Genomic DNA, 26,117 nt, shown 5'->3' with positions numbered 1-26,117 from the left:
GGGCCCGTTCTTCGTACCTCGCTAACTCAGTTAGCTGGATTTGATTGTTGACGATTTGGCATGATCTTGGATTGTTTGGTTCTTCGAAGCTCATCCTGGACTTGCTGTCATAGTAACAGGTCCGTAAGCTTAAACCTGCTCGCGAGCAGGCTTATTTCATGTAAACAGGATTCATGTAAACTTGAGGTGATACTTAAAATCTGTCCCAGCCACTGCTACTTTATTACAAGAGTGCATTACTGAACCAGGGGCAATAATAATAATTTTAAATAATAATATAAAAATGTTATATTGTATATGTATATGAGAATGTATAATGTTGTGTATAATACTATAGACACAGCCACTTGATTGAGAGATTTATTTGTGATGGAATAATTACTTTATATAATTTTATTTTTATTGGTTTACACACATGTTGTACAGTTAATCTGAGCCGTGCATTAAGTGATCACGGATATTATGGGAGTGGCTTGATGCAGCGCAAGAGAGGATAATTTGATCTTGACCCATAAGAAATGTAAATACGGTCACGTTACAAATCTGCTTCAAATTAAATTAAAAATTAAATTACAACATTGAAATAAAAATGTAAAGGGTGTACAAATACTGTATAACATCGTGAATATAAATAATTGGTAATCATGTTTAAAAAAAAAAAAAAACATTTATCATCTATTATAACTTTTATGTTGGTTTGGTCGTTTGGCTGTTTCCTTATAAAGGTTCAGAAATTCGTGGGGGTTTTGTGTGTAATTTGTCAAGTTTTTTGCCAGGTGGCTTTTTTAATTATATGATGTCATTACGTTGCTGTCTTGACGCCAGCCAATCGCTGCATTGCTGATCGTGGTTTCGAGTATCGATGCATCTGCCCTCTTCAGGGAAAAAAAGAACGCTCAGTAATCTTAGATCATTTAATCCAGATATTTTAATCCAATCCGCAAATTCGTTTGAAGAACCAAATTAGCCAGAGATCAGTTATCACGATTAAAAGATCTGGGATCTGTCAAATCATCTTAGATGTATTAAGCGAGGTACGAAGAACGGGCCCCTGGTCGAAATCCATCTACAACATGTCCTAGCCTACATAACCTAATGTGAAATAAAGAAAAACGTTTCTGTTCAAGTGTTTTTGACCATGATTTATTAGCCAAAACAATTTGACAGCTAGCTCACAATTCTTTATATATTTGAATATTATGGTCAAATGTTTAAGGTGAAGATATGAAATCATGTAGAACAATGAGCAATTTTAAGAGACTATTTAAAATGAATACGAAAATGACTCGAGGGGATAGTATTGTATGGTTCCTGGGTCTGTTTTGGATGGGTTATTATTCGGTTTGATGTAGATAGAAGGAAACAAAGAAGATACTGTAGATGGGAAAGGAAAAACAATTGTAAATGTGTGCGTTTATGCATGTATGTGGGCTGTGCCTATTTGAATCACTTTTATTCATTTTGGAAGAATGTGCTGAGATGTACATGTACTTATCTGTTATTTTTGATTTTATTATGCGTGTATAGATATTCAGTCAGACACAGAGCAGTGCAGAAGAAGGCAATCAGGGCTTTGGAGCATGAGATGGATATAAATGGAAGAGAAGATGCGCTACCTGCTGACGAAAATCCTGTCAGTTGGTGGCAAAAATGCAGTATATATGCATCCACATATTGTTTCTGACTGTCCGTTTGCTATTTTGTGTCCACATTACGTTGCCTGTTAAAGCATGTTTTCTCAGGTTACTGATGCACTTGCAGTTTTATGCACTTTTGTTACCCAATTTTCCTAACATGCTCCTTAATGAAATTATATTTTATTTAATAACAATTGTTTAAAAAACAATTCATTTCATTTCAATAAAATATGCGATGCTTGATTTGGTTTACCAGTACTTGTTGCGCTCGCTTGCGCCCTCGTGGCCATAGGAGACAATACAGTACTTTTTCCCTCTAACATTTAAATATTGCCTTTAGAATTCGGATATAATTCGAATTTTGCTAATATTTATGAAAGAATTTCGAATTTTGCTTTTCAGACATTTTGACAGCCCTAGTAATAATATTTAAAATTTCACCCATTAAAACATTTTGGTTGATGAAAGTTTTACAGATAGTGTTGTATTAAATTTACATCTGTGTCCTATCTCAAGTTACTATAATGTCAGCTCAAGCTTTTGTCACATCTGTCATGTTTTCAAGAAACATCGAATCTGGCCCCCTTTTAAAAAAGTTTGGACACCCCTGCATTATAATGTTGAAATTGAAAGTAATGAGTTTACATTTACATTATTGAAATCACCTACTACAGTCAGCCATTGAATGCTATGGGCTTGTTTTCTTTTGTTATATAGATGTAATTTTTTCTTCATTCTATTTATTTTTAATTGATTTATTTTCATTAAGGCTGAACGATGCATCGAATTTTCATCCTCGTCGCGATATGAACTCGCGCGATGAACACATTGCAACAGACAGCCTGACACGATGAATGAGGGAAAACAGTTTATTACATGCGCAAATCAGTTTATTACATGCGCAAATCTGAGTAACATATTCTGAATACTTGCAGTGTTTCCCCTACCATTGTTCGCCCCGCCCCCCCTGAATGAGTGACAAAAAATATTTGTCATTACGGTCGACAATAAGAATTGCCTGATGGTTCAGTGCCAGCGTGAAAGACACTCCCAGAGCTGCATCTTCACAGAAACTGATCATTTGAGCATTTTTAAGCCTTGCCAATTTAAATATTCAAGCGCTCATAGACGAGAAAGTGTCTCTCAGTTTGACACTCGCGAAGGGCAGCAACACAACACACACACACACGCGCACGGCCACGCGTCTCACAGCGCGCGAATATTCACACAAAATTATATCAAAATGCCTGTCTTGTTGAGTATCATCGTAAACATAGTCGGTTAGGTCTTTTAAATCAATGTAAACATGAAATTTGCCTGTCACCGCCAGAATTTATGGTCAAGTTTGTAAGTTTTAATTGTCCACAGAATATCTAAACAGGCAATATATCAAAAGAAAGAACAGACCCACTGTTTTATTCCAGCTTCATATATTATTTTTTAATCAACACTTGAATGTTGCAAGTTTCATGAAAAAGCAACATTTTGAGCATAAAGCTGAAAAAAATCACGTTTTTGTAAAAGACTAACGTTACGTCTGAACGATGAACAAAACACAGATGTTGTAGATCGAGTCCATCAACACCCCAAAGCTTCAGTCCTATAACTCGTCCTGGGTTGACAGTTCATTCAATAACATTAGGCAGTTGTGATGTATATGCTGTTTAATGGTGATGATCGCGTTATTTTACATATGCATCTGCTTATGATATCGCACGTTGCTTCTTCGGCAGTGTTTTGATCAGGAGATTCTGTTCTCGTGCAGGAAATGCGCTACAGCGCCCCCTACCGTATAACAGTGAACACACATGGAAAGCCGGAAAATATCGTCATTGGCTATATAAATATTGAGATAACAAAAGACAAAAAAAAAAAAATCACTCACTGCTCTTGACTGAATAACTTTTAATAAGGATTAATCTGTATTTTGTAGTGTATTATGTAGTGTATTATGCAGTGACATATAATTTTATGCAGACTATGCATTGATATTTTACATTTGATTACTATTTTTGTACCTGACAATCTAGTTTAGACCTACATGAAAATAACTGTTTATTTCATTTGTATATGTTTGTTCTGCTGTATTTATTTGTGCTTTTGCTCATAATTTGATTATTTGTTCTTATTTTATTACTGACGGTCTTTAACAATATAAAAAAAGTTAGGATATTAGTTTTTAGAGTCATAACCTTATTTATTATGCTTATATGGCTCAAAAACAATACTAGGCCTATTTTATTTTATTTATTTTATTCGTTTTTTTTGTGGTGGGGTCAGTGAAAATTCTGACAGGGCAAGTAAAAATTTTAACCCCTGAAAAAAATCCTTAGCATTGAGCCCTGAAATATATTCCCCCTCCCCCCATCCTCTACCTCTACACTCTAAAAAATAATTCAGTGGCTTAGTAAATATCACAGTAATAATGAACTTAATTAACTTAATAAAATCTCTAAATATAATTTACTTGATGTTTTGAGTTGAACATAAAATAATTGACTAAAAATCCAACAGTTAATTTTGTCTCAAATTTACAGTTATATTTAAGTTTTTTTCACTAAAAGAATTTAGTGTTCAAATAACCAATTATTTATTTAAAATATACTTAATTTATTTGTGAAATTTCCATCAAAATATTTAAGAAAGGAGAATTAAAACGATCTGTTTCAAGAACCATAAATATTACTTAATTCAAATCAAGATAATTAATCTTTAACAGACACTAAAGAAATTGAGTAACTTTATCGCTTTTATAACACTGCACCCCTCCCCCGCCCCTTGACGTGACGACGGCTCGGCGGTTGACTGAGCGCAGGCTGTTTGAATTCTCTTCAGTCTCCAGAGCAGTTCCTTCTTCTCAGCGTTGCACAATTGGTGCTTTTCCTATGTGAAATTCAGGTTTGTGTTTTATTTTATCTATAAAATCATTACTGTCCTTAAAATAATTTTATTTAATGCAAAACAACATACAGGGACGCAATGTAAGTCACCTAAACAGGTGTGGCATCTGTCTTTGAAGCCAAAGCACATGACTTTATTCCTTAAGATAATGAATATAATTATGTTTGGAGGATAAAATGTTCTTAAAACTGTGCAATGTTTGTTTATTGGCAGGTTATGGAGTCAGGCGCGTTGCAGCATCTTTGAGCTACGAGTGTGACGCAGGACAGCGGTCTGAAGTTCAAAGTCCACCCGCAGACCGCGAGTCCATCTCAGGCTCGAGAAACGGTGCTAATACGGTGGAAATGGGATAACAGACAGGTTGATTACACTTGAATTACTTTTAAATGTTTAATTTTTACTTCTAAAATGTTTGTTACTTGAGTTTAAATGTTGCCAATATTGTATACATGTCAAAACTGTAATATATGCTGTATTGCTGTACCAATGTCATGTATAAGTGTGGTTGTGTGGAGTATTCTACAAAGGTTTAGAGGAAATTGAAGTTAATATTAAAGTTATACTATAAGAGTTAGTATTACTCATGAATAAAAACAGTTAATATTACTCATACATATTGGTTTTTAAATGTTTTTCCGACAATTTTTTCTACACAATTTTATTGGTAAATGTGCCAAATGTAATTACTCAGATCTACTTAATTTTTTTACTTGCATTTGTTCAACTTATACGGTGTATGTAATTGATTATACTGCTTTAAAATTTACTCAATTTTTAGAGTGTAGCTCCCGCTGCTCCTCTTCCGACTCCATTGTGACTGATCACGCAAACCGTGCATTTTTTTCGTTTTCATATTGGGGCTTCTGAGAAATGCATTGAGTTGCCTTAATTTATTTAGAGAGTAAATAAACTCATGAAACAGAGAAGTATCGTTAATGTTATCCATTGATTTCAACAATGTAACTGTATCCTAAATATCAACTATTTAAATTGTAGCCTAACTGTAACGGAATACAGTTAAGGCCCTTTCACACTGAACGCGATTTTGACGCGCGAATAATTCGCGCAATGGTTTTATTTTTCGATCAGCTGTATGTGCAATGGGTGCTTCCACACTGAACGCGAATGTGCTGTGGCGAAAAAACGATGTTTATTTTTTTTCGTTTCGATGTCGATTTTTTTTAGCACTCGCAGCGACAGAAAAGGCTTAAACCAATCACATACAAGGAAACAAAGGTGACGAAATGTCCAGTTGATGTCACTAGCCATTCAATCAACATTAACCTTTGCCAGGTATCGCATTTCTCATGAGATTACAGCTGTAGTTGTGTTTACAGCTGTACAGATGCCACTGTGTTTGCCCACTATAGGCTACAGATTACGATATTATAATCAATACGTTGGTTATTTATTTTTTTTAAAATCTATGTCTAATTGTGTCCGCGACTACAGAAAGTGAATGTATTTCCGTCAGTATGACGGCACTTAAATGTTTACATTGTGACTCAATTGGAAACACAGCAGCTCCGGATCGAGCCTTTCCTGAAGAGAGAGAGAGAGCGTGTGTGTGTGTGTGTGTGTGTGTGTGTGTGTGTGTGTGTGTGTGTCGTCAGATGCGCTGCTACCGTCTCTGTCTGGAGGAGATCCTCAAATTGTCCCACGGACATTTGAAAGTAAGTGAGGAACCGGCCATGATAAAGTTTTAGCTCCTGTACAAGATTAGCATACTCCCCTTCAGACACTCTGTTCTTGACTGGGTGCACCCAAAACCTTCTTCTCTGTCTTTTAAAGAAAATTAAAAGCTTGTCTCCACTGAATGATGTAGTGTCCGTGTTTCTCAGCTGTCGCCGCGAATGTTTTGGAATGTTAGAGCTCTGAAACATCGCAAACTCGCGTCGCGGCTGGTGTGAATGGTTTTAACACGAACTATTCGCACACGAAATATTCGCTTTTTCCGCTTCGCTTTTTCGTTACGCGTCCGGTGTGAAAGGGCCTTTACTCATAATAGGTATTCTGAATACGTAATGCCGGTACATGTATTCCGTTACTGCCCAACACTGAGCACGACCTATTAAAGCACTAAGACATGGAAACAGTATAGCTAACATTCACATTTGAATATTTATCGCAAGTCATATCGTCATCGCAATATTAAACAATGTTATCGCACATCGCAGCTTTTCCTCATATCGTGCAGCCCTAATTTTCATTTAACTTTTTGATACACAATGCCCTATTGGAGCAACTTAATGGCTGCACTTTTTTCTGCACTATGTTCCAACCCTTTAAGACAACTGGATTTTTTGTTTGTTGTGTTTCCATATTCAAAAGGTTTTAAGATAGATGCAGCTTTTTTGAGTTTGCATAGAATGTTCTTGGACTTTTGTACAAAATAAATTTGTTTATGAATAAAGATTGATCTGTTGAAGGCCGTTATTTTGAGTTAGATCCCAAATGTTCTCCTCCTCCTATTCAAATTTGACATTGAAGGGGTGCTTACAACATATTTGCCCACCGGCAACTATAGTTACCGCACATTCAAATACGATTAGCAAGAAAGAAAAAAAAAACCTGGGGAAAATAAATGCAGAACATGTTCACATAGGACACTTTTAACACGACTATATGCATGAAACCATTCTGAAAAATTTGGGGACAAATGGGTTAATATCAATGTATGCCATTATAAAGACTAAGTCTTTCCCTCACAGCCTTGTTTTGACTTGGTAAAATCAATATGTCGTCGTCCCGACTAAAGTCTATAACTTGAGGTTCCATGGTCTCTATATGATTTAGAGTGTTTTGTTGCAATATTCTTTCTGATGTATATACATTATCCATTACAGAATATTTAAAATCTTTTTTTAAAATCGAAGAAAAAAGTATATGCTTTAATTCTATAGCGAAACAAACAATTGTTCAGTAAAATATAGTAGCGACTGGTATTTTAATGTACCACTTATAAATCAAAAGACCTTCTTTGGCAAAAGCTCCTTTCGTCTTACCAAGTACTGTAAATGTTTGTGTTCTGCTCTCTGTTTAAAACAACATGCACCGATTTGCCTCGCGATCTCCTCATCGATCTTTCACAAATATAGAGAACAATCTCTCATGAATTCTACTGGACTACACTTTCAATTCTCTTCCCAAATCCTCCATTTTCACAGTCGTTATTCATTTAAGCTTTAATTTTCATTTTAATATCTATTCGCATCCTTTAATGTTTCTAAAGTAGAGAAACAAAATGGATCTGATAGCCTTTTTTCTGTCACATTGATTGAATATTTTTCTCTACTCATACTGGTTTGTACAAAGCTGAAGTGGTTTCCATAAAATTTAGGCTGCTGTTGCTAGCATGTGGGACAGCCTTGATATTAAAAGGAGTTATTAAAATTGCAATAAGTCAAGAAATAAATCTTAATTTGGTACCTCACATTCTGTCCGACATGCAGCTCCATATGTGTGTGCGTGCTCCGAGACGGAACAGAATACCCAAAGCAAAACATACTCTGAGCTTGGGTGTGCGCCTAAATGATCAAATACACACAAAATGTGTGTATACCTCCCCCTTTTTTCCACCATTATTTTGGAGAAAATTCTATTTGTTTATATGCGCATGTCTTTTGGAGAGTTTTTTGTGAAATATTTGTGGAAAAAGTTTTTGTGATAAATGTGCTTGCAAGAACTCTAAAATGCTTTAAACATGACTGTAAAATACTATAAAATTATAAATCTACAAGCTTGAATTAAAACAGTTTGCAAGAGCGTGAATATAACCACTAATATAAGCAATATATTGTGTCAGTGTCAGTACTACATTGAACTACTATACATAATGTTGAATATAATGTATAATAATTGAATAAAGGGAATATTTGTGGGTCCTGATAATGCCAAATGTTGTGTGTTACCAATAAAAATTGGCCTACATTATTTTAAATATATCTAGTGCAAGCATAATGGTCTATATTCATATTAGTCTAGTCAGTTACAACTAATATTATAGAATTTGTCTCATGGAAAAGTATATTTGACAGAAAAGCATTTGGTTTGATTTGGTAAAATCCTCCATTCTTCTTCTATAGCATCATACATTTGTAGACAACCACAGGTAAAACCATGCATGGCAATTAAAAAAAAAAAAAAAAAAAAACACTATCTTAAAGGGGTTTCCAATTTTCCTAAATCTTTTGACTAACAAAAATCTTGGTACCATTAAAACAACCTGCAATATCCATAGCTTAAAACATCCTCCTCAGCGCAAAAAAAGCATTGATGTAACCAAGTTCCAAAAAATGGCTAATTTGAATGTTGTACGATTTGTGACGTCACACGCGAAAATACATTTACATGTCTTGCTCATAAGACATAAAACAAAAAAATATGGACGAAGTGTCTGTGACGTCACCCGTAGGTTTCTGAGCTTAATTTGATTTAAACGGATAAGTTATAAAAAAAAATATTTAAAAAATGACAGTTGTCATGAAGGGCAAATTTAGCTGTTTAGACCAAAACCACTTTTTGTATCAGGCAGTAAACATATTTTTCTGCTGTAAATTTGGGCATTTTAAAAGGTGCACTATGTAACTTTTCCGTCCGCTAGAGGTTGCCTATTCAAAACAAAGGCGTAGCTTGATGATGGCAAGTTTGAACGCAGAATCTTGGGACACAGCCGGTGGAAAAGAATCGGGATAGGACTCGGGCAGAAATCATGTTCATGGATGTGATTATTAACGTTACTGTAGCAGGGCTCGACATTAACGCTTGTCCGGGACAAGTGGATTTTTTGAAGGGGCAAGTGAAAGAATTTTACTTGCCCGACGGACAAGTAGCCTGATAAAACGTCATTAACAAAAATAACTAGGGAATCACCCAAATGCAAGAATGATTCTGCATTCATTACTGTAAGTGGCGATTGACAGTGAATGATAATAATGTATAATGAACTGACGGTAACTAACGTTGCACTGTTGACGCTCGCGCAGCCTCTCGAGGAGAAATCGAGACAAATGTGCACCGCTCAGACAGAGAAACTCAGTTAACACACTGCCGTAAAAATTTAGAAATGTGGAGTTTATTTATATTTATAACATGATACAGTTGCAACGTCACATTACCAAGAGTGCTGTTTTCCTGAATAACATCACGACTGAAAATGACACTGATTTCATGTGACAGTTCCATAAACAATGATTAACATTAAGTCACTTACATTTTAGATGCAATATTGAGTGTTTTTGTTCTATTTCAGCAGCGAAAATAGTTCCAAAAGATCACAGCAGAACGCGTGTCACAGCAACAGTGTGTTAGTGAATGATTCTGCGTTTTGAATGAATCGATAGAATCAAAGATTAAATGAACTATTCGTAAACGACCGCCTCATTCTTGAATGAATCAGCGTTTGAACGAATCAACTCAATGACTCACTCATTCAGACGGTCACCTGCTGCCACCTACTGGTGGTTTAGTTTCATCTTTCCAAAATGTCTTATTTGTATATTCAAAAAATATTTAAAACAATCTCATAACATTATTTAATTCAGTTGTAATTTTTCAGTGTAAATTATTTAATTTGACTGGTAACAGCCAGTGTCTTCTAATTTAATTTATTGATCCAATTTAAGAATATAAAAGGAAATCTGAATCATAGCCTATATTTATTTAGGGGAAAAATGTCCTTTATAAAAGGTAAAAATATCACAAATATGCATATGTCAAAGCTGATTGAACACTGGTGAGAATATTGCTTCAGAATAAATTTTATTTACAACGCAAAAAAAAAAAAAAAAAATTCCGGACAAGCAAATTTTTTACTCCGACAAGTGAATGGCAGATTTACTTGTCCGAAGGACAAGCACGTGAACATGCTTAATGTCGAGCCCTGCTGTAGTATGAAGCAGAGCAGGACCAAGTGTTGTGGGAGCCGAGCAAGGCCGCTGGAGGGATTGTTTATAAGATGAACACAACGCACGCCTCGCGAGAAGCAGGACTTTTATTATGACACATAATATTAACAATCTTAACATCTTATTAACAATCGCCTCAGCGGCCTTGCTCAGCTCCAACAACACTCGGTCTTGCTCTGCTCAGCCCCACTTCCACTTTTCCGGTCATGAGTATGAGGTTATGCAGCTCTGTTTATCATATTAGATATGTTTGAGTGTGTTGAAAATTATGTTATGACGTTACTCTGTGCATTCGCTCGGCAGCTGTTATGACACTGCACACTGCAGTAAGAGTAAAGCGTTTCTGCAAAATAAAACCGAGGGTAACGCAGATATGAGATAATGACGCAATTGACAGACTCCCACAAACACGTTCCGGTTAAAATAGCAATTTTCTCACGATTTACAAATAGTTGGAAACATTTGGGATATTGTAAGTAGTAAGTACTCAACTGAACAAAATATATAACACTGGCCTAGTGGTTTTTTTATTTTTACTCCAAAAATCTTACATATTGCAGCTTTAACATGGGGGAGATATATGCCAGATATATATAGCCCACATTTTGAAATGATTTGAGGCTGAAACATCTATTTCATAAGCATGCATGTTTATTTTAGCACTTCCGTCAGTGAAACAACACACTACAGCCTATAAAACATCTAAACGATTATCAGTAAATAATGGTACCCTAAAGAATATAAGAAAATTAAATATTAGCTAAAAAATATTTGATTCAAACTGTTTCCCCGCAAAGATGTGTCATATGCCGTTCTGCGCTTTGAGACGAATGTGGGACACGAGCTGGATAGACACCTTCTTTTCGAATATCTTCATCTTCATGTGATCTCCTGATGTTGCAAAGCAACACTTGTTGTAAAATATCTGAAGAGCGAATTTTATCTTCCATAGGGTCAAGACATTTAGGCAATGTTTGATTATTCACTGCCAGAGAAAACGAAACTAAAAATCACCGGTGTGTGTGCGCGTGTGTGAAATGCGCTATTCAAATAAACTTGACGCGCCTTACCAAGTTTAATAACAAGAACAAACTGTGTTAAATAAAATTTGAAGTAAAAGGGTATTCGTCCTACAGTGTTTTTTATACTTTCCCACAGTAAAGGATGTGAATAGTTATAATAGACTTAAAGGGTTACTTCAGTGATTTAGCATTAAGCTTTGTATTTAAACTGGGTCATTTATGCACTAGAAATGTGAAATTATTTTTGAATTTGGTGCCTTCTAGACTGAGAAAAGACAGAAAATGTATTTTTGTCTCATGTGGATGAAAGACAACAAGAATGCACTTGCTTCGCTGCCCTACGAGGCCACTTCGTACACCGTCGTTTTGATCTTTATAGTAATACAATAATTTTGTTCAGTTAGAGAATAAACAGTACAATTAAAAACTGAATGTGTCTTTTCAATAAAGTGTGAGTGAGCCGAACGAAAGTCACGGCACAGACGCAGCAGTGTCAGATTTCATTCATCACGAAGAGCTGAGCAGAACTGAGGTAACGTTAAGCGCCATTCTGGCACGTTTTCAGATCGCATATGGAAGCTAAACCATCACAGGAATTCATTGAAAAGTTGAAACACTCACTTTACTCTGCACCGCGCTCCCTTTTGATCGTCCGTGCGGCCATCTGCGTCTTAAATTCTGTGCGTGAGATCTCTCCCCTATGGGCGGGTTGATAACATGCGGAACAGCTCCATCTAGTGGCTGTAGTCTTTAGCCTCTGACCAAAAATTCCTCCGATGACGCAAAATGACGATATTTGCGTCATCGGTAGGGTTGGGCGGTGTCTCCTAAATTGGCAGTTGATGATGTTTACAGTAAAACATCGTGATGGACAATGATATCGTCATTTTTTTTATTAATACAAATATATATTTTACTATATCTGTATTTTACTATCTCTTTACATAAATACTATTTTCTACTTAAAAACTATATCATTTTGTTATTTTAATAACCCAAATAATGACTCATCCGCGCTAGGTTGCACGTGAGGGGAAAAAGTAGCTTCCTTCCACTTAAGAAGAGTTGTGCCCTTTTTATTTTAATATATCTCTTTACATAAATACTATTTTCTACTTCAAAACTATAATTTCGTTACTAACCCAGTGTTTTGTATGTTAATGCTGTTTTACGTGAATAATACTGAGTGAAGCACAAAGCTTTGTTTACAAAGGAAATAAATTTGCAGCCATGAATGGATTCATGCCGAATGAGAGGTAGGCTGAGCCCAATTTAAGATTTGTCAGCTTTTTTATTCTGTTTTGCGATTTCCGTGAATTTAAACAATAGGCCTAACGTTAGTCCATTTTATTCCACATGACATGCATCTCGTTTCTTTTCTCAAATCTTCACTCGCGTCGCACCCATTTATAATTATAAACGTTTCGTTTGTTTATAATTAAGTCTATTGTACCCATTTGCTTCCTTTACTGTGGGAAAGTAGGACAAATAGGCTACCTTTTTACTTAATTTTATTTAACACAGTTTGTGCATGTTATTAGACTTGGCAAGGCGCGTCAAGTTTATTTGAATAGCGCATTTCACACACACACAGGCCATTTTATTTTCGTTTCCTCTGGCAATGAATAATCAAACAGTTTAAATGTCTTGACCCTGTGGAAGATAAAATTCGCTCTTCAGAACTTTTACAACAAGTGTTGCTTTGCAACATCAGGAGAACACATTAAGACGAAGATATTTGAGAAGGTGTCTACAGCTCGTGTTTCATCTCGGGCAGAGCAGGCCGGTACATGATGCATCTTTGAGGGGAAATGAAACAATTTTTTTTAACTAATATTTAATTTTCTTATATTCTTTAGGTTACCATTATTTACTGATAATTGTTTAAATGTTTTACAGGCTGTGGTGTGTTGTTTCACTGACGGAAGTGCTGAAATAAACACGCATGCTTATGAAATGGATGTTTGAACCATCGTTTATTATTTCAAAATGTAGGCTATATCTGGCAAAGACTACAGTATTTAAAATAGAATATATGCATTAGTTATATTCTCAATTTAATTTACAGAGCAATCCCTGCAAAGTTTTTAGTTTAACTATAGAAGAGGATTAATGTGCGTCGCACTCACAACAAGACTCGCAATGGGGGGGGCGTGGCATCACGATGGTGGCGGTCCATTGTGATGTCAGTCAGCCATCACGATGGACGATGATATTGTCCATCGGCACAACCCTAGTCATCTGAGGATTTTTTTTCCAGAAATAAAATGCAAAATTCTCTCATCTCAGGGGGATATGAGGGGGGAAAGTACCATAATTTGAATATACTACCAGGTTTCTACTGATACAAAGCCTAATGCTAAATCACTGAAGTTACCCTTTAATTATTAACAAACGAAAGGAAGAAACGTTTATAATCCCCTGCGAAAACGGTGTGCGACGTGAGTGAAGATTTGGGAAAAGAAACGAGATGTCCATTGGGATAAAATGGACTAGGCCTATTGTTAAAATTCATGGAAAAATCGGGTGACCAGATCGCAAAACAGAATAATAATAATACATTTTATTTGTACTGCACTTTACATGAATAAAGAAGTGATCATTTATTTCCTTTGTAGGCTAAACAAAGCTTTGTGCTTCCTTCCTGTGGTAATATTCATGTGAAACAGCATTCACATACAAAACACTGGGTTAGTAAAATAACGAAATTATTTTTTTAAGTAGAAAATAGTATTTATTTAAAGAGATATATTAAAATAAAAAGAGCACAACTCTTCTTAAGTGGAAGGAAGCTACTTTTTGCAACCTAGCGGATGAGTCATTATTTGGGTTAGTAAAATAACGAAATGATAGTTAAGTAGAAAATAGTATTTATGTAAAGAGATATAGTAAATTACCTACCTAAAAAAACGACGATATCATCGACCATCGCGATGTTTTACTGTAAACATCGTCAACTGGCAATTTAGGGGACATCGCCCAACCCTAGTTGGCGCTTGGTCTGGCTCTAGAGGCAGTCATCAATTAATACTTTTACATCATCCACCATATGCCCCGGTCACTGGCGTTCAGTCACCTGTCTGACATCTGTCAACATGTTTCTACTATTTTCAGTGTCAGCGCTGTTAAAGAGCACCTATCATGGAATTTTGAAATTTACCTTTCATGTAGTGTGTAACATAGATCTAAGTGAACAAAAACATCCTGTGATAGCTTAAAATATGACAGTGCACCGTATATATAGTTATTTTCTTTCAAAAGTAAGAGTCGACTCGGAGTCATTTTTAAGAATCGTTAGAAGACCGAAGCTTTTTCTCTGACTAGTTGACGTCAACTTGTCAAGTTATTTGAATACGATACGCCCACTTATTGCGCTCCAAGACGCCAGTGAAAACTAGAAAACATCATGGCCACGAGACGCTGTGTTCTGAAGTGCGACTCAAAAGCAAACTTTTTTCATCTGCCCAAGGATGAGCATTTGAAGACTAGGTGGCTTGAAGACAAACCATACATCGTCGCGATTGAGTGTTTATTATTAGTCGTCAAATGTATGTTTCGCGATCTCAGGAAGCTTTTATTATGGACTTTTATTATGGCACATGGTATCTTCTTCGTCTGTCTGTACCATATATGGATTACATGTGCACAGAGCGCCCTCCGGCTGCCAGTATGAATTGAAAACAACACACAAGAGACTCAATCGCTCATGATTAGGCTATTTCTGCCCATTTTGAGGAAGTATTGAATAAAAAATACTCCTCTGTTTAGAAATTTGACACAGACATATGAGAATCTATCAATATGTCTCCTCATCTGCACACTTTTGAACTAAAAGCCCTGAGGGATGTTGATTTGTCGCGAGTCTTCGTGAGGAGTTTTTTTATGAATGAGATCAGCTGAGGCTCATATTACAATCAAACAGTACCGACGCGGTTTTCATATTCATAACTCCTGACACATATTAACAAATTACTGTCATTATAAGACGTTGATGGGCGTTCCGTTTCCGAAAATATCTGCACAGACTATACCAATCACAACTGACTGGGTCATCTGACCAATCACCGCAGATTAGCGTCACGTAAAGGCGGGGTTTTGAAAAGTGAATCACTAAAGGAATCATTTGAGAATCGCTGTCAAAACTTTCCAAAAACTTTCAAAACTGTCAAAGTCTTTTTTGTCATTGCATGCATGCAAAACTGTTGTTGGGGACTTCTAAAACAATATTTGGAACATTTTAAATGCCATGATAGGTGCTCTTTAAGAATGCCAGTGCTGTATCAGTGCCGAGACATTTGGCTTTTGTAACAGAATTATGCGTCAAATTCAAAACGCTTCGCACTGGATTTTGCAGTGCTGTTTAATTAAACCAGATATATCTAATATGCTCTCTATTCACACAACCGTTTAAGCATTTTCCAGATATTTCACGTCCACATTGAAAATGTTGGAAAAATCTAAAATCATCTTACTGCGCATGCGCAAGCATGAAATATGTAATAAAAGCTCACTGAGATCATACTGAGACCTGACATAATAAAGTTCTCACGCTATTCTTCAGGCACAATGATTATATTAGCAAAATATTTAGCCAGTCTGAAGCTCTGAGCATGTAAAAGAAGACTACAGTACGGAGTAGGTAAATTTTCCTGTTAGCTACTCAATCACTGAAGTCTGTGACAGTAAATGTATGTACATAGACCATTTGGAAGCAGACATCACACGGTCACAGTTGTCACTTGCAGCTGCGCGTACATTGTAGCATCAGAAAATGGGCAAAGTCCACGGAATAAGATACTTTTTTTTACTGTTGTGTCTTTGGATGTCAGAATTGGAATGCAAAAACAGATGGTCTTCATTCTTATAGAATGCCATCGTCAAAGACCCCATTTAAAGCCCAACGCAGACGTTTATGGTTGCAAGCCATTAAATGGGAAGACTGGGCTAATGATGAAACCTGTGAATGATTACCCTACTATTTAAGCATGCATTTGATGTAAATAATAGGTCAACATAATATTCACATATGCAGTTCATAGTGAACAATGTATTAGCCATAGAGTTACAGCATTAAATAATACTTAAACCTATAACAACTCACAATTTAGACTTTTCTTCTTGCAATTGCGAGTTGATAATCACAATTCTGAGGGGAAAAGACTTGTGAGAATTGAGACATAAACTCTCAAAATGACATTTTTTTAACCCTTTTATTCCATGGCTTCCATATACTGTTTGCAAATATCCAAATGGTCTATTAAGTCCCGGTCACACTAGACTTTGAGCACACTCAATTTCTACGGACACTGTAACGGTCGTGATATGACATCACACTTTGCTGCATCTTCCAGTCTCTTCTTATTTTCTCATTTTATTTGAACAGTTTGTGCTTGTTAGCTAACATCGAGGTAAATCAATTTCATTTTCCCTAACAGCACAACGTCAAAGACAAATGTCTAGCTCATCTGGAAGATAATATATTCGCTCTTACAACCATTTACTATAGTAGTATCAGTCCTATAAACACACAAATATTTCCAATATTCCTGATATTTGAGCATTTCCTGCATGTGGCAATTTTTAGCCTATGACATCATTGATTTTCAAAATCTAATGTTCAAATCCAATAGAACAATTGTTTGTTTTTTTTAAAGCCACACATACCCAGCAAAAGTTAAAGGGCTTTTTTTTTTAAGCACAAAGGCTGACAGGGGGGTAGGAGGTCATTCTGTTCTCTGGGACACATCAAGAAGCATTACTGTTTACAATAAAAATTGGATTGTAGCCACGCACATTTCTGCCTACTATTTATAAATGAAATGATTCAATAACAAAAACAAATCCTTTTATATCTACAAAGACTGCTGGCTATTTGTGATGGGCATCACCAGAGACCGATGTAAAAAATTATGTTTTATTTAACTAAATTCTCTCTGCCAGCTTCTGTTCAAGATGACCCACCCTTGCCAAATACCTGGAAAACTGTTCAGGAGATAAAATGGCCGCACAGGGCACATAAAAACAAGAGGCTAGAGAACCTTGACTGACAGAGTATATATGGATACCGCATTATGTTCTGCTCCCTTTCAGTTAAAAAAAAAATGTTTATGCTACTAAAAGCTGTTTTAAGAAGTTGTTGAGAGAGAGAGCTAGAGAGAGAGAGAGAGAGCGAGAGAGAGAGCGAGAGAGAGAGAGAGAGAGAGCTAGAGAGAGAGCGAGAGAGAAACAACACTCAAACGCAACTGATTGGCTGAGGCTCTCTGAAACCATCCAATCAGGAAGCAGAAGAGGAGCAGGCATCTCAGCAACTATTTTTTAGCCCCTTATAAGAGAACTAGAGCTAAAGGCCCCACAAAACTACACACAAACACACTATTTCCTCTAGGTGTATTTTCTACACTTAGCTTATGTGAAATATTTCTTCTTGTATTGATTAAAAAAAAATAAAGCTTTCAAAAAGCATTGATCACCATGAGCTGTTGTGTGCATGCATGGGTTTGGGGCTAAAGAAGACAAGAGCTCATGTATCAATCAAACATCTTTTTTGAAGAGACAGACTGTCCTACCAGTTAACTAAAATGCAAATAACATAACATTACAGACATTTGGCCTAAGCATATCAATTTTATATCTCATGAAAAAGCATCACACCAGTGCATTCATTGCATTTTCTTTTTTAAATGCTTGGTCATAAAATTACTTAAAGCTGTAATCTTCAAGATCAAAAAGTATTTAATAAAGTTATCCAAGTCAACATTTAAAAACCTAATTTTGGCAAAGACACTGCTAATATAAGGGATTACATATAAATAGATGTACGAACAAAACTAAACAATATAATGATTTTAGCTAAAACGAGGCAGAACAGAAAAGGTTGTGATACAAAAAATTGATTTGCATATTTGGCAAGTCTCGATTTGTGCTACAGTTTCTCTACATTCATAAATTAGGCTAAATAGTTTTGATACTAAAATGCTTTAGGGCATTTTTTCCCCAATCTGCTAAAAGTTACGATTTTCCAAGCTTGTCCTTTGTCTCTGGACAAAGACACACGTTGACTTTAGATAACGAGTCGGGTGAGTCACAGAAAGATCAGGTTTCACATAGTTCAAGGCAGACGAAAATAAAACCTGAAAACACACTGGGAAAATGTCGGACAAGCCCAAGCAATCATACACTTGCAGTTGCCAGGAAGCTCTTCAGGAACTGCATTTTCTTTCCAAGGTCTTTAAAAACAGATCTAGACATATATATGGCCAGTCATTATTTTTACTGAAGCTGTTAGACCTTGTCCATTCGACCAGCATTAACAACAACAAAGAAACAAACATTTGTCCCCATAAACAGTTTCATTTACAGTTCAGTTTTACCTGACATGCAAATAGCATACCATTTCAATAATGTGTCAAATCTATCAGGCACTGTTATAGACAGTCTTTGTTTACTGTCCTGATGACATCACATTTATCAGTTAACAGACAGAACAATATACAGCAAGAGAACTGCTAAAATAATGTAATGTGTGCGTGTTTATGTAAAAGTAACCCTGAGTATGTTGTCCGCGGCCTTGCCACAACAGCAGGCGTTTCCTCGCGGTTCATTTTACAAGCCGGACAGCTTTACAGAACAGCAAATGTTACTTATTGCAGCGTATCGAAAACTGTCACCCAAAAACGTGTGTGTGTATGTATGTATGTATGTATATATGTGTGTGTATGTATGTATGTGTGTTATATATAATATATATATATATATATATATCCCGCAGTAACTCTCGGTCGCCTTCTCTTCCTTGTCGTTTCCACTCACTTGTTGTTGAAATAAAAATGGAGGCTAAAAAAGGAAAGGCGAGTTCCCCTTAGAAATACCACCCATTTCTCATGGATCGAGTTGGGGGTTGGTTGATGGGGGAGGCGGAGGTGAAGAATGAGAAAAGCAAGTCACGGTTCTTGGGGTTCGCATTATTTTCGTTTCCCAAAGAAAACACAGGCCAGATCAAGAAATTATAAATACATCATAAAGTTCTCACAGTCAACAAGATGGAAGCATGCTAACATACATGAAAAATATAGATGTAGAGAAGCAGAGAGCAGTGCTCAACAGGATATCTGCTTATCCCGACAAACTATCTTTTAGAACAGACAGAAAATAAATCCACTTTGTAAGTCTAATAAAGTAACGTACCTCCAAGTTATTACGAAGCTAAGCAATACAGTTAAGCATGCGAATACATCATTTTCAATGTTTTCGGAAAACAGTCCATCAAATTCGATTCTGACAAGCACAAATGTTGTAAATACAAACTACCTTGTCTGTTTTCACATAAAAACTTGATTAACACAAGAACAAGAAAACTAACACTAAAATGCCCAGGGTCACAGTTTCTGCCACGAAACCCATTCCAATCGTTTCTCTTATTTACAAATTAAGATAATTTGATTTTACCACTTTAATGCATTTAAATCGTACTAGCTTTCAAGACAGCCTCTCTCAGCTAAGCTAACAGCTAACTAAAATGATACCTTTGCTCACTTTGATAATTCGTTATGTTGAGTGGCACGAATGCTATATGAATGAGATATAGGTGCAAAAGGTAAGACGGGCAGCATAACAGTAGGCCGATCACTGAATGTTTACAGCAAAAAAACAGTTCTTAGCACGAGGTTCTTGGCAAAGTATGATTGTGATTATGGCTACATCAAGCTAACATGTAGACCGACCAACACGGTGTTACATCATTACATTTTTTTGTATTTGATTAATTAACGTGACAGCATAAATATTCAACCAAGAAGAGTTGAAAGAAGAAAGCTACGATTCGTGTTGATAAACAAGAGCTGATAAACTGAGCTCCCAACTTCTGCATCAACTTCATCTAGTTCATAAAAAAACATAAGCTATTGCCATCAAAACCTTCATGGAAATAACAAAATACCTTACCCACAGCGTCCTCCCAACGTGATTGATATCCAAGAGCCTATTAAAGGGATTTTGTGTTTTTAAAAAATCCAACATCAATGCGAGGCAGAACAGGAGGCCTTCTCTTGAAACCTCGGTGTTTCCTGTGAACTGTAGACCGCGAGGCTCTCAGTCTATCTTCCAAACTTCCCAGTGTCCCTTACGCAAGAGTTGAAAGTTTCACATTTTCTCCCATTTAAGACATTGTGCGGTCTTCAAATGTTCACGTTGAGTTGCAAAAAGATACATCAATATACAATGTTATTTTACAAAATTATAGTCGATATTTATATGGGTATGTACAGCACTTGGTGATTCAAGGCTGTGATTCAATCTCATGTCCTTTACATTTGCAGTATTGCCCATCCCCCTCTACACCGGCATCAACCGCGGCTCCCAGCGAAGCCTACACACAACCATAACACAGGGTTTCCTCCACAGCGGAGCAGGGGTTCATTATGAAGGGCGGACTCTCAGCGTTAGCTCGCGCCCTCCGGTATGCTATAGGGCAGAAATGTGTCAATCTGAGTAACAAACAGGAACGCGCCTATGCTGTTGGATCGTCGTGGAGCTTAATGCTGTCGTAGACGGAAAAGAGGCCGAACCTTGTTTTTTGGAGGCGCCTCACTCCTCTAGTCAGCATTCTGCAGCGTGAGATGGCGTTGAGAGGGCTGCAGGAGGCATAGTTTTCGAAGACGAGCACCTAATTAAACTGGATACTCTCGAAAGAAGTTCGGATTTGGGAAACTGTGTTGTGTTACTAAATACACAAGCCGTGGAGTTCAATGGTCTTTCATATAAGGGATTATATTGTTCTTTTAACCGTGTAAAAAGGAATAACAGTGTTGCGTTATACAGCTCTATAGGTGCACGGGGTCTCCTCGGCGCTTTCGCAGGGACCGCGATACTAGAGCGTCAACAATACTGCGAGGAATATATGAGGGATTCGGGATTGGATTTTGGACGTTTGATTTGGTGCAGGATTTTATATCCAAAATATTAACCTAGTTGGCGAACTGTGGTCTACGATTTTTAAAAGTGGAAGACAAGGGGACCAAACATGAGCCAAATTAATAAACCACGTGTAGAAGACCGAAAAAACAATTAATTAAATAACTCCCACTGTAATGGTTGTATATGTGCGGTTTTGGTTTCAGATGACGATAACGTTAATTTTAGGAACGTGACAACGGGTTATTTTAAAAAAAACTTGAGGTAGTAATCCCATTGTAGTATATTTTAGAACTCATAAAGAATGAGCCGTTTTTGTGGAGGAGCGTGATGTCGTTTATTTGAAGAGCGTGATACACGTGCACGCCCTCCGCAGTTGTTGGACGGCGTCTCTACAAAAGCGTAGTTATGACTGATTACTTAAAGAATATTAATTTATTTTTACAGTTACATAATTTATTCGGAGTTTTTGCCCATTTTAGGGCAGTCTGTTTACCAGCTCACGACGTCGTCTTTGCCGTCTTCTGTGGTGCGTTAACCAGAATGTGCAAACATGAAAACGTCTCCTGTCACAACATATGCAATATATATTCACTTGTAGATATTTGATACTAAATTAAATAGATTTAATATATCCATATAATTAAAAAAAATATATATATTATTTATTTAGATTGTGATAGATTCGAAATGTCATTTTAGAGCATGCGCCTGCGGATGAATTGCGCGCGCAACTAAAGAGGGCGGGTTGTAAAATCCATTTAGGGAGGCTAAATATATTTTTGTCAATATTGTAAGTTTCTGTCTATCGTACGTGTTTTATTATTTTTATATTTGATCCTTTTTATTATTATTTTGGGTTTGAAATACTTTTTGATAATTATTTGAAAGAATTTAAGAAATCAGCAAACTAATCTAAAAGTTAAGTCAGTGCAATAATAGAAGACATATTCAGAGGACAAATTACTGAAAACAATGAAACCACACATATTTTGAATGAGTAGTTGTTTTTTAAATTATTTCTAGCCATTAAAAAGGTTTAAGAAATGCACAGAATTTGACGTGAGCACAAATGTTATGGATAAGTTAGTTCTGTGGCCACTAGTTGTTTCTATTTACGATTACTGCATTGTCATTTTTCTATATTTACTTTAAATAAATTAATTGAGTTGAGTCTTCATTCACTGTCTACACTCGCAGCTAAAATACATTTGGGGAAAAGCAAATAATCAAAAACTAGGCTACGTCAGGCTGCTGAAATCATTAAAAGTATGACCAACTGGACCAACACAAATATTGATCTACAACATTACAATTAACTCACATTGTCACAAAGATGCATTGTGGCAACGAATTTCATTTTAATTGTCTCTTCATCAAAACACAAGCAGCTGTCACTGCAAAAGATTGGTTATCAGACTGTTGCAGTTTATGCTTGTTTTCGCCACAATAAAAAAAAAGGTAATTGCACAAAATCTCACAATTCTTGACTTTTTGTGAAATTTAAACTCGTAATTACGAGTAATAAAGTCAGATTTGTGAGATTTAAAAGTCAGGTTTTTTTCCTTAGAATTAGACTTTATTGGCCGGTTTCACAGACGAGGCTTAAGCTAGTCCCAGACTAAAATGCATGTTTGCGCTGTTTTAACTGAAAGCAATTTCCTCTCACGTCTCTTAAAATATGTCAGTTCCATTATTTTGTCTCAAGATGCACACCAGTAATGTTTTTTTTTTTCTAGGGCACATTTATAAAAGGCAAAGCTACATGTCATAATTTTACTAAGGCCCAATGCTGGCTTGAAACCAGGCCTATAACTCGCAATTGTGAGTTTATATCTCACAATTCTGAGAAAAGAAGTCTGAATTGCGAGATATAAACTCGTAATTGCGAGAAAAAAAGTCAGACTTGCGAAATAGCCTATAGACACAATTGCTGGGAAAAAAGTCAGAATTGCGAGATTTGCGAGACAAAAAAATTTCACAATTGTGAGATTAAAGTCGCAATTACCTTTTTTATTTTTATTCAGTGGCGGAAACAAGCTTCCAGTTATGTAACAGTCTTTCTTAACTTTCTGTAACTTTCTTAAATGGCTATAAGAAAGGATTTTCGAGATGATGTGCTGATACAATTATCTTTGTTTAGTTTTTATGAATGTCTGTGTGCGAGTAGGCTCAATTAATATGCCAAAAGTCTCACCTTGAATATAGACAAGAGTAGGCAGCTGCAGTCACTTGAGGAGACAGCTCATTTATCACAGTAGACCAACAGGGAATTGTAGAAGTGTTCTTTGTTGCCAGTAAAATGGATATATTTGAAATACAGACCAATCCAAATGTTTGCAATCATCACTACATGGATATGCACATTAAGTAGTGCCAGAAAGCCAGTTTAATGTTGCTATTCTGTGCAAGAGACTTGATTTCTGTTATATGATTAAATTCACATATCACTATGGAGAGTGTTTAGGATGAGGAGTGACGGATGAGTATAGGAATTTGGCCTGTGTGTCACCTCATATGTATACAATACTGCAATAGGACGTCACTCCCGTATGGGGCGCCGTTTGTAAAGCGACTCACGCTGAAAATAACAGCAACATTTTGACACATTTAGCTTCAAACAATGTTTAAAAAACTGGTATGAATTTTTGGCGGTCACTTTTTTAGCACATTTACAACAATATTTATCAACTTAGAGATATTTTAAATAGTTAAATCTAAATGTTAAATCTAAATCTAAATGTTAAATCTAAATGTTAAATCTAAATCTAAATGCTAAATCTAAATGTTAAATCTAAATGTTAAATCTCAATCTAAATCTAAATGTTGAATCTAAATCTAAATGCTAAATCTAAATGTTACATCTAAACGTTAAATCTAAATGTTACATCTAAATCTAAATGTAAAATCTAAATGTTAAATCTAAATGTTAAATCTAAATACAAAATCTAAATCTAAATCTAAATGTTAAATCTAAATATAAATGTTGAATCTAAATGTTTCGGGTGAAACTAAATATTTAACTAATATGCAAATTCAGAATGCAGATAACCGGTTTTAACATTTAGATTTAACATTTAGATTTTACATTTAGATTTAGCATTTAGATTTAGATTTAACATTTAGATTTAGATTTAACATTTAGATTTAACATTTAGATTTAGATTTAACATTTAGATTTAGATTTAACATTTAGATATAACATTTAGATTTAGATTTAACATTTAGATTTAGATTTAACATTTAGATTTAACAATTAACATTTAGATTTAACATTTAACATTTAGATTTAACTATTTAAAATATCTCTAAGTTGACAAATATTGTTGTAAATGTGCTAAAAAAGTGACCGCCAAAAATTCATACCAGTTTTTTAAACATTGTTTGAAGCTAAATGTGTCAAAATGTTGCTGTTATTTTCAGCGTGAGCCGCTTTACAAACGGCGCCCCATACTCCCGTGTCTGAATATGCCACTCCTTACTATATACTAGCAGTACGAAAAATTACAGAGTAATATGTACTGTTAAAGCATTAATACTATTCATAAACTGTAAGATAAAACTCCACCTACTGCTTCCGCTAAGAAGAGAGTATCTAATTAAAACTAAACTCTTACATGAAGTAAGGTATTAATTTTAAATGAGAAGGAAGTGACATGACTGACGTGGGTCACATAAAAACAATGGACCTATCAAATCTGATTGTTAAAAAATTAGGTACGGGGATAAAATTTCCTTTTAAGTTCCCTGTAGTCAATTTTATCCCTTAAAACTCATCTTTGATCACCGAAATGACATATTTAAAAATGTTTTCCTGTGGAAAAAAAAATTCTTCATGCCGTAACATAGCTTGAATGCAACCTGCGTCATAATCTGAAAACCACACCCACCAGGGTGGCTCTCCTTTAAGGCTGGCGCTTTTTTTTTTTTTTGGGGTGGCTTTTATGGTTCAGTAGCTTATAAAAAAGTTTTTTTTTTGCTTGATTGCTGTACACCCTGTCACACAGCAACTTTTAGGCACTGTTCTGTCTTTTGTTAGAAGCAAGAAATGACAGGTAATGATTTGCTAAATCCCACTGGCACGTTGACACGATTGGTTAAAAGGTAGTTGTTTTTTTGTGACAGAAACACCAGAGATTTCAAACTGCGTCTTTAGATCACTGCAGTTTAAAGAGAAAATACGTAGTAATGGTGTTGACATATACATTTGCACATGGCTTGTCTTAAAACATATTTAAAAACACCACAGACATATAAACAACATTAAAAACTTGATTTTCAACACAGGGGGACTTTAAGTTTCAACTGATTTTATCATTGCAATAGATATGTGATTAAACATGTATCTTCTAAATCAGTAGATTGTTACTAGAAGAAATAGAAATGTCATGACGGATGACCCCAAGCTTAACAAAAACTGATACACAAAGACATTCTGAGGATGCACGTCAAATTCCACCTAATATGGAGAACTAGAAAGAGAGAGAGAGAAACGTGCATGTAATTTCTGTGAAGATAGGACAAAACTTGTGAGAAGAGTATACTAAAAATGTCCGAAATCAAAATTGCTAACATGCATCAACCAAGGATTCAGAGGAATTGGTGCTTGGCTCCTAATAAGTTTAAACAGTATGTTATATAATAGTAATAGCCTTTATTTATAATACTGTATCAGTATTCAGGCTTTGTCAAGCTAACATATTTACATAAATAGCTACACACGGGCAGATTTTATCATCACA

General features: G+C 35.7%; 1 protein-coding gene across 8 annotated transcripts in view; it reads right to left on the bottom strand.

Annotated features, from left to right (window-relative positions):
• The window catches only part of setd5 (SET domain containing 5), a 64,438-nt gene extending 43,580 nt beyond the window's left edge, over nt 1–20,858 (bottom strand). For 6 of the 8 annotated variants that reach the window (XM_079840977.1, XM_079840973.1, XM_079840974.1 and 3 more), the window contains exon 1: nt 20,407–20,847. The gene's annotated coding sequence lies outside the window, so the exon portion shown is untranslated. Of the gene's footprint in view, nt 1–20,406 lie in introns of all 8 variants that reach the window. The other 2 variants (XM_079840980.1, XM_079840979.1) reach the window with 2 other exon arrangements.
• Between the last annotated feature and the right edge of the window lie 5,259 nt (nt 20,859–26,117).

Source organism: Gobio gobio (assembly GCF_949357685.1).
Source record: "Gobio gobio genome assembly, chromosome: 17".
In the NCBI taxonomy this organism is placed as follows: domain Eukaryota; kingdom Metazoa; phylum Chordata; class Actinopteri; order Cypriniformes; family Gobionidae; genus Gobio; species Gobio gobio.
Note: the sequence above shows the minus strand (reverse complement) of the source record. Positions and strands in the feature narration are given on the sequence as shown.